At 40.5% G+C, this 13,691-nt stretch overlaps 1 protein-coding gene across 20 annotated transcripts in view; it reads left to right on the top strand.

The window, feature by feature from the left end:
- The window catches only part of dmd (dystrophin), a 458,768-nt gene that overhangs the window by 86,618 nt on the left and 358,459 nt on the right, over nucleotides 1-13,691 (top strand). The gene's annotated exons all lie outside the window — the stretch shown is intronic.

Below are 13,691 nucleotides of genomic sequence, written 5' to 3'. Positions count from 1 at the left end.
ATGGGAAACTAGACAAGACTTACGCGGTGTGTAAAACCTGCCACACTAAAATCAAGCACGTTGGCAATACAACTAACTTCACGAACCATGTTGATCGTTGGCATCCTGAGTTGGCTTTAACAACAACAACACAAAAAGTCGACACATCCTAGCCAAGAATTGACGAGTCGCTAGTGTTAACGTTGCCACACAACTCCGAGAGAGCAAAGAGGATCACACGATCGGTGGCATGTTTCATAGCGAAGGATCTATTAGGGATAGGAATAGGATCCCCATTCTGTGGTAGAAAATGCGGGGTTTCACCACATGCTTAAAACAATTGAGCCCCGGTGTAAGCTACCGAAAAGACCTACCTTCACTGATTCTGCGCTTCCCGCATTGTACAAAGAAGCCAAAGCAAAGGTAATGGAATCAATGTGTAAAGCCAGTCGTGTAGCCATTACAAGTGACGCCTGGACTTCAGTCGCAACAGAGTCCTATGTAACCATAACGGCACATTATATTAGCGAGGATTGGCAGATTGTATCACATGTGCTGCAGTCACTGCTGGAAAAAGTTGGCTGTTATTGCTCTATTTAATTTCAAATGGTTCTAAAGCAGAGAGAAGAGAAACATTTCTCATTCAAAGCACTGAAAGCAGTGATTTATGTTTTCTTTTTCAGGTTTGAAAATGTCATATCCAATACCCTGTACCATTCAATTTTATTTTATTTAATAACATTTATGTCAAAGATACAGGAGACTGATAATATACACACAGCAGCCAATACAATCTGTTATTCTATATCTGACTGCTTGTATTGCATCATGACTGATGAAAAATTTGAACACAATTTGTTGTGTGCAGTAGAATTTTGATGCATCGCAATGCATCGTAGAATCGAATTGAATCGAATCGTTACCTGGTGAATCGTAATTGAATCGAATTGTGAGGGCAGTGCCAATGCACACCCCTATAAACCAGTACAACTGGAAAAGAACAATATATATGTTCAGACTGTTTTTTTTATTAACTGATAATTTGTATAATACTGCACACCCTCATCACCTACTTGCATCAACATGCCATATGCTAAGCTGAAATTCAACTTTTACATTGATTACATTAATGCAAACACAGCAGTGATGACAATTCACAATTCAAACATAAGTAGTAGTACGCAGTTGCAGAGCAGTCAGCAGAGAATTTAACAGTCAGTGGCAGCAATTATTAGGCACAAAATTCACACGTTGGAGTTCTGACAGAGTAAGTGCCAATGCTGTTTTTCTTGACTGTTTCTATGCAGCACAGTCCGGTAGTAAATGTTTTCCTCTTCATCTCAAAGATATATTCCTCTTTCACCACCGTTTGTGACACACTGCTGAAGTGTGCTATGCGTTTCAATTTTTTCAGTGTGAATTGTGTTTATCCTGCGGCTCAGTGGCAGATGGTGGAATTTTATTTCAGGGGAGGACTATGTTTAAACTTAAGCAGACTTTCTGCTGATACAAAAATTGGACCAGTAACACTGAGAAATGTGTTTGTCAATTTACTTAAGTAATGCAGACAGACACAGAACAGCTGATATTTTCCCTATTTGGCTCATATCAATAACCACAAAAAGGCAGTGTCAGTAATGTTAAAAAGGTAGTTGCATGTTTCGGGGCTCCGTCTGACCCCTCCCCCTGCACCGCTGCGTCGCTGATTCAGAGCAGAGTGGAGGAAGTTCTGCAATTTTACTTTATGTCTCATTCACCGGTAAGCAAACACCTAATATTATCATACAGAATGTTTAAAAGAGACATGACTACTGTTAGCAATGTGGCGACGATGCGCATTGAGATCAGGCTCATACACAGGAGGGGTAGAGTACGCGCAGCGAGGCAAGGAGGCATTTCAGTGATTGATGGGCGTCTTTACAGGATTACAGCAGCTACAGATAACGGATATTTTTGCTCTTTTTATTTGGATTAATGTATTGCTGTTGGGTGTAAAGACAATTTCAAACAATGTAAAATAAAAAAAGTGTAAATTCGAAATAGTTACCAACCCTGCCTTTAATTATTATTTCTGAAAGGTGCTTTAGGTCATTTATACCAGTATTTATCCAGGCTTGGTCTGTTCCTTAGATTTGGAAAAGGAGGCAAGGAAAGCAGAATAGTGCCTTAGCATCACAACAGGCAGTCAGCCATGACATTTTTACAAACAACTTGTTACAAAGCGATCTATTGTATTCTTTACCTCTGTCACTGGTTTTCTGGTCAATTGTAACGTCACGCCAATTCGGTCAAAGTTGTATGACAACAACTTGATCCGATAGTGATCTGAGAGATTTGAGAGTCAGGAATGGGCGTCAGCTGTGGTTGCCTCAACTCTCGTTTTAGTTCATGTTCACACGTCACCCATTAAAACACTACAGGCGAGATTTCGGGCAGAGAGGAACTGCACCCCGAGTCCTATATATTTATCCAATAGACTTTACATATTAATTAGTGTGTATGTGGATGTGTTTAACGCCCTAAATCATGACTGATACCTGTAAATTTGCGAGACCAGGCTTTCCTCGTCTCGCTGGCTTGGCTCAGCAGTTGTGTTGCCAGCAAGGAAAATATCTATGTGCATTGCAGTCGTAACTTTTAGTTGATTTTATTGCAGACACTTCTTGCAAAGCTACCCATTGCCTGCACAATAATCATGAAATAAAAATAATGAATTAAAAAAAAGTATTAATATTTGGTTTTTATAAATGTAGAGCAGCTCCTACTGACTGCAGTACTGCTGAAAATCTGAAGTCTGTTTACAATAATCAGATTCTACTTACATGTATCACAGAGCTACTTTCTACTCATCTGCTACCACTGTTGATAATAATAAAATTTACATTTTAGTTGTAAAAATAAGTCAAAACTTTTTTGTATCATATTTTGAACAGTTTTTATTACACACCACACAAAATAAAAACCCTCCCTACCTCCCTCTCTCCTCTCAAATGTGGCCCTACAACCTCCAGCCATTCTGTCATCAGGGCATAGACAATGCTGATGTGCATGTCTCAGAGGAAGTGTAACCGTGTGGTTACCACGACCACTCGCCATTATATTATATTGCAGCAAGCTTTGTCTGGGTGGAGTTTTGAAAAGTGTAACCACACTAATGACCACTTTATTGGCATTGCCCTAATCCTGTCTCCTGGCTCTAGCTCCATAGTTAAGGCACAGACATGAGAGTGGTATCTATCTTCTCCTCTAACTCTTGGCAAGAACGTGAATAAGCCTGTTTCCCAAAATGTCAAACAATTACTTTGAAAATCCAACTTCTACCTTCCCTATTTTTGCTTTTGCACTTTCTATTGGAGTCTGTATTTTGTTTCATGTGAAAAAGACTTTGTTATTAATTTTGCCAAATGCATCACTGAGCACTTGGCTTTGCTGATCCTATAGTTGTGTGTTTTGTGTGTATTTTGCATCCATATTTTATGTGTTTTTGATGCAACCATGCATAGGTTTGATATGGGAGACATTTACAGATGAGAAACTACAGGGGGTATTTCTGAAAGTCCATTACAAAATTCTGCAGAGGCAGTAGAACTAAAGTTAAAGGTCAAGAGAAAGTTATTGCTTGCCACTGGAGATGGACAAAAAACTGAATTAGGCCAGTACTCTCCATTTAGCTTGAGGTTATACCTGTGCATTTTGCATATCTACACCTTTTTTATACAGTCTATGGTCTGCGCAGTTGTGCACAGGGGGTTGTGGGTATTCACCATACACAAGCTTTTACATGTACCTTAATGAAAGTTGTGCAACCCAGAAAATGCTTGAACAGAATGTGTACAAATGCAATTAAACAAGTCATTTTGCTTTTCTGTATCACACATTGCTGGTGGTTACAGTTTTTGGATTTTCTGATATAATTTCTTCTCTTTTTCGCTCTGATTTGGGCATGATATCTGATGCCAGTACCAGTAATCCCCATTCTAAGCAGAACTGAACAATTTTCCAATTACAGGGATGAGAAAATACAGAGAGACACTCGTGGATGATGAAAATGAGTCGACACAGGAGAGAAATCTTAGCAAGATTGAAACAGCCTAAGGAGTGAATAGACTGCCAGGCAGATTGAGACAGCTGCAGTGAAACAAACCTGGAGCAACATTGGAGCTTCAGACTTCAGTTTGCATATCTTGAATTTGAATTGAAAGCTGACTTTCAGTGATCTTGATGTGCTGAGGAGGCTGCATGACCCGAGGGCCTTTCGAAAGCATCCCAGCGGCAAAGGTTTCAGTCTGACGAGGGAACAAGGCAAGTTTTTTGTTTGTGTAAATGTCTAAAAAAGTGGCATTTATTCTTTGACAACCACAGAGTTTTACCTTTCAATGTGCACATGCATGCATGTGCAAATGCAAAACTTTTGTGTATGAAATGACTCAGCAGAAAAAGTGTCAAAGCGGAAAAAAGCCCTCCAAGGCTTCCTGTCTCATAAAACACAGCAGGAGGAAATATTACTTTTCTTTATAGAAGATTTAATTACAAAAAAAGTCTGCTTAAATGATGACAATGAGAAAGAGATGGGAGATGTGGGACGTTGTGAGAATTGGGGAAGTAGAAAACAAATAACAGTGGAAAGATGTGTTATGACACTGACTCAATAGACTGGTGTTGTGTGTGAAGTGTCTGTATTCTTATTCGTCTCGCTTTCTTCCCTTTTTCTGTGTATCTTTCCAGTGCACCTTTTCTATCCTGTGTCTTGTGCGTGCGTGCGTGCGTGCATGTGGCTTCCTGTGTCTGTGTGTGCTTAATCTGCATTTGTAGTGAGGTTAATCCTTACCTGGCAAAGCAGCACACTGGGTTAATCTGAAACAGGTGGGAGCCGCGTCATGTGGCACAGACATACACATACAGTACACACAAATGATGGGACAGCAGAAAAAGGCTTAACTTGCTTTATGCATGGACAGGTGTTTGCATGGACAGGTGTTTAAAAGCATTTCTCAATATGGAAGCAAGGAGAGGAAAATGGTGGCAGAAGCCCATGGGACCTGTGCAGGAGAGAGAGACATTTTTAAAAGTCTATGTGTGTTCACCTCTCATTACGTTAGCTTCTTACTAAATCTCTGTGACTTGAAGTTCAGTTTTTAAATCTGCTTTATTTTACATTTCATGTTTGCTTAGGAGTTGTGTTAAGTTATTGCTGATGAAGACCCATCATTTCCTGATTTTGATGTATCACTGCCTATGTTGACTCAATCTTCCTTTACCATTTCTCTGCACTGCAGTCTCTGTTTTATTTATTTTTCAAGAACTGTCAACTGGTCGAAATGGCAGAGTTTAAGAGAGGCTCAACGAGCGCCCGCTTGCACGGTAATGGTATGTGGCTGAGCGAGGTAGAGAGTGACTGAAGAGAGACAGCGCCAGGCGGCATTAAAGTGCTCATACTATGCTCATTTTCAGGCTCATAATTGTATTTAGAGGTTATATCAGAATAGGTTTACATGGTTTTATTTTAAAAAAAAATGTGACGTCCAGACGTGATGTGACAATGGCATGAATTAGGGTTTCAGTGCTGGATTGTGACAGTGAGGGTCTAAGCCTGGAGATGTTGCGGAGGTGAAAGAACGCTTGAAGTCCGGGTAATTGCTTTAATCTGGGATTTGAATGAAAGGGAACTGTCCAGAATGACACCAAGGCTTTTGACTTGAGTTGACAGAGGGACCGAGATCTCATCAATGGTAATATTGAAGTTATGCTGTTTTGAAAGAGAGGATTTGGAGCCGATGAGCAGGACTTCTGTCTAATTGCCATTAAGTTTCAAAAAGTTTGTGTTCATCCAGTTGTGAATGTCTTGAAGACAGTTGCTGAGTGAGGTGGGAGGAAGGGGAGATGAAGGTTTAGTGGAGAGATAGAGCTGGGTGTCGTCAGCATACCAGTGGAAGTGTATTTTGTGGTGTCTCATGATCTTGCCCAGGGGAAGGAGGTATATAATGAAGAGGAGAGGACCCAGCACTGACCCCTGGGGGACACCCTGTGGCACAGTCGCACAGGCTGATTTATAGTGTTTGAGTTGTACAAACTGTTGACAATCCGTGGGGTAAGAACAGAACCAGGAGAGTGCACCCCCTGCGATACCAATGTTGGCCAGACATTCAATGAGGAGGGGATGTGAGATGGTGTCAAAGGCAGCACTCAGGTCGCGTAAGATGAGGATGGACAGTAGGCCGGAGTCAGCTGCACGGAGTAGGTCGTTGGTGATTTTTACCAATGCTGTTTCCATGCTGTGTTTAGCACGGAAGCCAGACTGGAAATGTTCATACAGGTTATTGTAGTTGAGATGTTGATGTAGTTGATTTGCCACGATCCACTCCAGTATCTTGGAGACAAATGGAAGGTTGGAGATGGGACGGTAGTTATTCAAATCATCAGGATCAGCATTGGGCTTTTTGAGGTGGGCGGTACAATGCCAGTGTAGAGGGAGGAGTTAACTATTGTAGTGAGCAAGGGAGAGATGGAAGGCAGGCATGCTTTGAGAAGACTGGTAGGCAGGGGGTCTAATTGGGAAGTGGATGTTTTTGATTTACTGACAAGCTCTGCGATCAGGTTCTCCGTAGCCAAGGTGAAGTTTGAGAGGGAGGTACTAAAGGCAGAGCCCTGTAAGGTAGTTGTGTAGGACAGGTTATGGACTGGAGTACTAGGAATATTAAGTAGATGCTGATGAATGTCTTGAATTTTTGCATGAAAGAAGTGAAGAAGTTAAGTCATAGCCTACAGAAGAACTCAGCAGGAGCACAGTCTGGCCTCCATGCAGCTTTGATGTATCTAAAAGCTAACATTAGAGTAACATTTGTAAGTAAGATTTTGCAAGGGAACATTTTGCATAGCCTTGGGGTTTCAGTCCTAGTGACGTCCCTGGTCTAGCTTGCTAACGTTAGCAGTGATTTCCACCCACCAGGCGTTACTTATGGTATTTCAATCAGGAGAGACTTTGTTTGCAGATATGCAAAAAAGATTTATTGTACAACTGCATAATAAAATGTATGGTATTTCAATCAGGAGAGACTTTGTTTGCAGATATGCAAAAAAGATTTATTGTACAACTGCATAATAAAATGTACAGAGTCTTTGGAGATTAGACTCCATCGTATTAATAATATTTTAAAGGGGTAGATAACAGGACATAACCTGTCTAGACACTGGTGGCGGCGGAGAAGGAGTCCGGAGACCAGACGGAAGAGGCAATGGAGCGGTCAGCCGGAAGAAAAAACGATGACCGGAGGCGGCAGGGGAGGTGGAGGGTTGAGCGCTTTGCCTGAAACGACAGCTAACAGCACAGGGAGAGAACAGATTTAAAGCAGAGTTGTAATGCTGTGATTGGTCCTTGAATTGCATGGCCAAGGCTGATTGGTTTAACTAAAAGTAGCGCCTCTAAACAACTGATTTGATTTAAGAAGAAAGAGTAGTGATTGGGTTATTGACGTCTTCCTGAAAGAATTTGCACTGAGCTTCATTAGTTAATTAACAGACAATATGTCCAAAGCTTTTTTGTTGGGGGGTGATGTATTTTTAATGGCCTTTGTATATGATATGTACTATATGAATAAAGGTGCCCTCCAATAATTTTTTTTGAAATTGAAGATAACAGTGTGGCTCTCACTGTTCAATCTAAAGTTCTTCTGTTTACTCCAAACTTTGATCAATTAACAGGAGCAAAAATGTGTTTGTGAATAGCTTATTTCTTCTGATTTGCTCAGTTTAATTGTTGGGAATACAGAGGGGTTTGTGGCTGCCAGTATGTACACGTGGATCCACTGTGTAGGGAAACTATTGAGGGGAAATGACGATGACGAAAAGGTGGCAGTTGGTTTAGCCTTGTGCTGCTTTAGTGTACTTTTGTCTATCAGCAGCTTTAGATTCCTGCTGTGTATGTGCATGCGTGCGTGCGTGTATCAATTTGTTAACATCATTTCTACAGAAATATTTTCTGCCCTTTTTACTCCAGGTGACACACACACACACACACACACACACACACCTCCTTGTGTGTCACTCAGACGCAGTTAGACGTCACACCTTTTCCCACATACTCTGTAGTGTTTACACACTCACACAGCACCATATTTCCATCAGTGGTGGTGTGGATGTACAGTATAACAGGGTTTTACCAGCCAGGGGAAATTAGTCTTCACTCATCTCTCTCTTTCTCTCTCTCTCTCTCTCTCTCTCTCTCTCTCTCTCTCTCTCTCTCTCTCTTTTTTTCCTGTGTCACACTCATTTATTACTGTACCTTTTGTCTTCTTCTCTTTCTATGTTTTCCTTTTTTCTTCTTTTTCATTCCTATCTCTGTCGTCTGTCCATCCCTCCATCCTTTTTTCTTATTCATGCTGTCTTCTATCTTCTCAAACTTATTTTCTTACCATGGATAATAGTCCACTGGATCTGGTGGAGGGATTTCTTCGCAAAAAAAGTGAAATCCTTTACATACTGTATATTGTAGTGTTACACGTGGGTCTACAAGTTATTTAACCACCGCAGTAAGTTTACACCCTGGATTTCCTTTTTCTTCTGTTCTCTTCTTCCCTCTGCCTTCCTCCTGCTCTCTGGCTGCAGATGATAGGTATCAGCTATACATCCTTGTAAAATGATTTTATTGCTGGACAGCTGCAGACACACACTGACGCACACACACACACACACACACACACACACACACACACACATACATTTTTATCACTGTCCAGTCCAGCCCATCTGTGCCTGAGAGCTGAAGAGAAAAGGCTGGAGTTCATCTGTGACAGCCTGTGGCAGTTCGTTTGTGTGTGTGTGTGTGTGTGTGTGTGTGTGTGTGTGTGTCTGTGGACACTAGGTGAACATAACAGTGTGTGTGGCACTGACAAAAACTGAAGCAGACATTAGTTTGAATGTGAGTGTGATAATGTGTGTGTGTGCTTGCCTAAGTGTGAATGGTGCAAATTGACATTGAGACTGACATAAGCTTGTCATCCATGCCTTTCACTTTCCAATCATCTCTCTCACTTTCTCTATCTCTCTCTCCCGCTGTCACTTCCTGGTTCCCTCTTTCTCTTCCTTGTCATTATGTCTCTCCCTATTTCTCTTTCCTTCTCTTTTTCATCTGTTTCCACCTCTTCCCTCTCTCCGCCAACTATCTCTCTCTATCTTCCCTCTCTTCATCACTTCCTCTCTGTCTCATCCTCAGTAATGACCTGATCTGATTGGAATTGGTCTCCGATTTCTTCCGTGGATAATGACCATGACAGTTGCTAGGCAGCTGGGGCCAAAACAGCAACAAACATGACTGTTCCGTCGGGCCACTGCGACAACGGAGACGGATCACTTGTTTGCCCTCGTGTGGCTATTTAGCTTACACTTTCACTGAGCTCCATTAGGATGCGTGACAGAACTGTGAGACTGGTCTCCATGATGGATCAGACAGTTGCCATGAATTTATCCATCTATCCCACACAGTGCCAATCTATTTTTAGGATAATATGTACAGGTTCTGCATAATCTCCAGGCAGATATGTGGCTTAAGAATGACATTTAGCATCTGCCTAAATTAATTATCATTTCATTTGAATGTGATATTGGCTCTTCCGCTGAGAATACAGTAGTGCTATGGAAAGGTTGGCATGGTTAGCAGCTGAGTCTTAAACATGACATACATGATGAAGAACATTAATAATGGTGTGCTTGAGTGTAAAATATCTACCTTGAGTTCTTATACTTACAAAAATGTATAGCTGTGGGATTAAATAAATCAAGTACATCACGGCAGCCTTTTGCAGGCTAAGAGATAAAGAAGCATCCCTCAAATTCCTTTGCAAAGCAGAAGAGGATTAGCTGTTGGAGAAATTACTGCTAATATATGGAGATTTGTACTTTAATTTTCAGTGTAACCCAACTTTGACTTTAATAATGATTAGATATAGTTCTACAAAATATGTTTTGCACGGTGGTTAAACTAGACTGCTTGATTGGTCATGTTTGCTCTTAAAAAGAACATTTAAAATTAAAGACATTATTGCTAGTTTGTTGAAGGAAAATTTTGAAAGTCTTACAGTCTCTACAAAGTCTTTTGGATAATGTTACATTAAACGTTAAAGGTCTTAACTTATATGGACAGATGTAAACTTGTATTAGAAACAGGAAGTGCAGTATGCAGTAATGCTCGGGATTCAGTGAGTTACGCTTTTGGATAAACTCTACTATATTGTTTACATTTTGGAAAATGAAGTACACCAAATTCGCTATTAGCAGTTCCTGTTTGCTATGTTCTATTGGATGTACTGACAATTATCAATAAATTACGTTGATACTGAATAAAAGTTGAAAATGAGATGATTTTCTGGCAAGCTTATAAGGAGCATCTTTTTTCTATGATTTCTAAGCGGGTTTGTTGATCTATATTACTGTTGGAAATCAAAGATAATGATAACCTAAGAAAGTGTAAGTCAGACTGAGTCTAAAAAAACGTGCTTGTACTGTAAATGAGAAAATGTTTATGGTTCCATAGTTACCATTTTGAAAAAGTCAGGACATTGACAGTTTCTTAAGCAGTACTGTTTTGTACTGCAGGACAGTTGTGTTACACTCTTCCAGCGCTGCAGACTTATTTTAGCCAACAGGATAACAGACACAGGGAGAGACCAGACAATAACTAGGCCATACTTTGATAGTTTCAGGGCTCCATTACAAACCGCACTGTCTGAAACAGTATAGGCTGTGTGTTCTCTCTGGGGACCTCATTTCCTCAATTCCTGCTGGAGTTCAACATGAAAGCTTTAAACATGTTGCTGTGATGTCTCAAACAGTAGTTCCACTTAGGTATATTACTGTAAGTGTGCAGAAACCACCACCAGTGTCCAGGACAGTGGTGTGAGACACTCAGCAAGGCTAACAGCCTTCTCGCTGACCAAGATTAGATCAAAGATATCTAGGAGACTACTCTTGCCTTTACTGTGTCCTTGCTTTATCTCAATATTTTGTATTTTAATATTACATAATGTTATTGGACATTTTTTGCCTTCTTTCTTGTCTTTTTGCCCACCTGTTTGCAATTTTGATGAGAGAAGACCTTAAGCTTATTTTACTGTTGCACTTTTGGTAAGCCATCCTCCATTTGCATCTGCTTAATGCCTAAAATGTGAATGGAACATAATAACTCAAGTTGAAAATGTATTATGGTTTTGTATTCGCATCCTGGGAAGAGTACTCTCTTTGTCCTTAAACACTTTGAAAGCAAAAGCCATTGAGGAAGACAAAAACGATGTCGAAGTGTTAAAACTCATTTAAAATGTTTTATAAAAAAAAATTCTGGCAACACGGAACAGGGAAGATTTTATGTGCAGTTTTAAATGTGGGCTTTGGTAATGGCCAGTGCTGTTATGTAAATTTACTCTGGGAAAGCTATGTGTTTCTCACATAGTGGCGGTTGGTAGACAAAAATATAGAATAGTATAGAAAGTAGACTGGCTATATGGACCAAAAGTCATATCTAAGTATTTTTAGCCACATGCTATATATAAGCACTTTTGTTAAAACAGACTGAATTCAAATAAAATGCAAAGACAGGGTATTCTTTCCTGTTAGAAAATATACAGCTGCAAAACATGTAAAATAAAAATGATCTAAAGAAATAAACTATACTAAATAATAAAAAAAGGCCTGTCTCTGGGAATACTCCTTCAGTTGTTTTCTATAACAATAACTAACTGAGTAAATTACAGGATTTCCTCTCCTGGATCAACAGAAGTTTTCCAGGATAATTGCCTGACATCCCATGCGTTGCACACATGCCAAATGTCCCTCGCTCTCTGTGCGTGGCCGTTCTCAAACTTTGTTCACTTAAAGGAACACGCCGACTTATTGGGACTTTAGCTTATTCACCGTATCCCCCAGAGTTAGATAAGTCCATGCATACCCTTCTCATCTCCGTGCGTCATAACTCTGTCTGACGCACCCACCACTAGCCTAGTTTAGCACAGATCCTGGAGGTAACCGGCTCCAACTGCAACTTCTGCTACTTGGGCGGAGTGATTTGCATCACACGAGAAGCCCCGTGGTGAGGAGCAGAGAGTAACAACGGTGCTTTTCAGGTGTTGCGCTAATCACTCCGCCCAAGTAGCAGTGCTTCGCCTTCTGAGAATATAGTTCCCAGTTTGTATATGGTTAGAAGATGGCTGTGTCTCATGTGACCTTGTTATTTGTACACGCTGTAAATAGGAAAACGTTGGCGTTATTTTGTCACTTATTGGGAGCAGGTTACTAAGGCCGGTTACCTCCAGGATCTGGGCTAGCGGTGGGTGTGCCAGACAGAGTTACGACACACACGGAGATGAGAAGGGTATGTATATATATTATATATATTATCGAACTCTGGGGGATACGCTGAATAAGCTAAAGTCCCAATAAGTCGGCGTGTTCCTTTAAGGAAACAACAACAAACTTCGAGCTAGCAAGCTACATGCTGAAAATTAAAAGTTTTGAAAAAAATTTGAATCATGCAAAAAGGCAGGTCTACTTGGTTCTTTCGGGGAATAATTATAAAGATTTACAAGGAATATGTTTACGACATTTACTATCTAACTGGGACGTTTTGGGACCAATTGGAGAGGGTTGCTATGGACGAAGTACACACGGTGTCATGTCATAATTCAGCATGTGAGTTTCTATTGGCCGCAAGACTGGGGTCTACCTAGGTCACAGAGCTGAAAAGCAGCTGTGAAAGAGACAGGGCTGCTGTGGAGTTCAGGGAGAGACAGATCGAGAGACAGAGAGAGCTGCAGAGGCGACATCCTCTCGGTCTGCTGCCCTTGGCGTCGCGCACGGATTGCTGCCGAATTGCCGCCGAGCGCTGCGTTTAAAGTTCAAAATATTTAAATTTAACAGGTTAACAGTGGCAGTAAAACTGTATTTCACACTATGATGGTTATACTTTGCAATTAATCTGCGGTTCACATGCGTGCCGAACCATAGGGATGGTCCGTTACACCACTATTCACACAATTCATCACTGACAATGTATTGATAAATAGAAAACATTACACTACACTACACTTCACACGCACAAGTGCACCTAGAGTGCCTAGAGCACCTATTACCTAGAGCACCTTAGGTGCGCTGCGCTACTTAAACAAATAGCACTACACCCCTGATTGCAGCTTGTTTCGCCGCTGCAGCCATCTTGTTTAATACTGGACCAATTTAAAAAATTGTTGTTCCCAACATGGGAAAATAGGGTCCAAGTTGAAAAATACCGAAGTTACCCTTTAATAAAGAAACATCACATCAATATCTCCCAATTAGCCTAGTTATCTTCTTTTTCATTTTTCTTCACTTCTCTTCATTTTGAATATTTTTAAAGATTAGGCATGATTTAGTGAGATATAAATGTATAGGCATGTATATATATATTTGTACACCTACTTAAGTAACTACTTTTACTTCTATTATTTTGAACTAATAGTACTTTTACTTGAGTCTTGGTTTTGGCCACTCTTCCACCTCTGTATATCACCCAGTTTTTTATGTTTAGATAAAATCTGCATTCATATTTAATGACAATCAGCTCTATGCTAAGTTAAGGTTAGAGCTCAGATTTTTCTCTCTTCTTTTTCTATCTTTTCTCTGGCCTTTGTTTCTCCAATCGTTTCCTGAGCCTCTGTACTTTCACTTTTGACAGGCTCCAGCTGGCTCCCATG

The sequence above is a fragment of the Sander lucioperca genome, chromosome 24 (genome assembly GCF_008315115.2).
Source record: "Sander lucioperca isolate FBNREF2018 chromosome 24, SLUC_FBN_1.2, whole genome shotgun sequence".
NCBI lineage: Eukaryota > Metazoa > Chordata > Actinopteri > Perciformes > Percidae > Sander > Sander lucioperca.
This window is presented reverse-complemented; position numbering and strand designations above follow the sequence as displayed.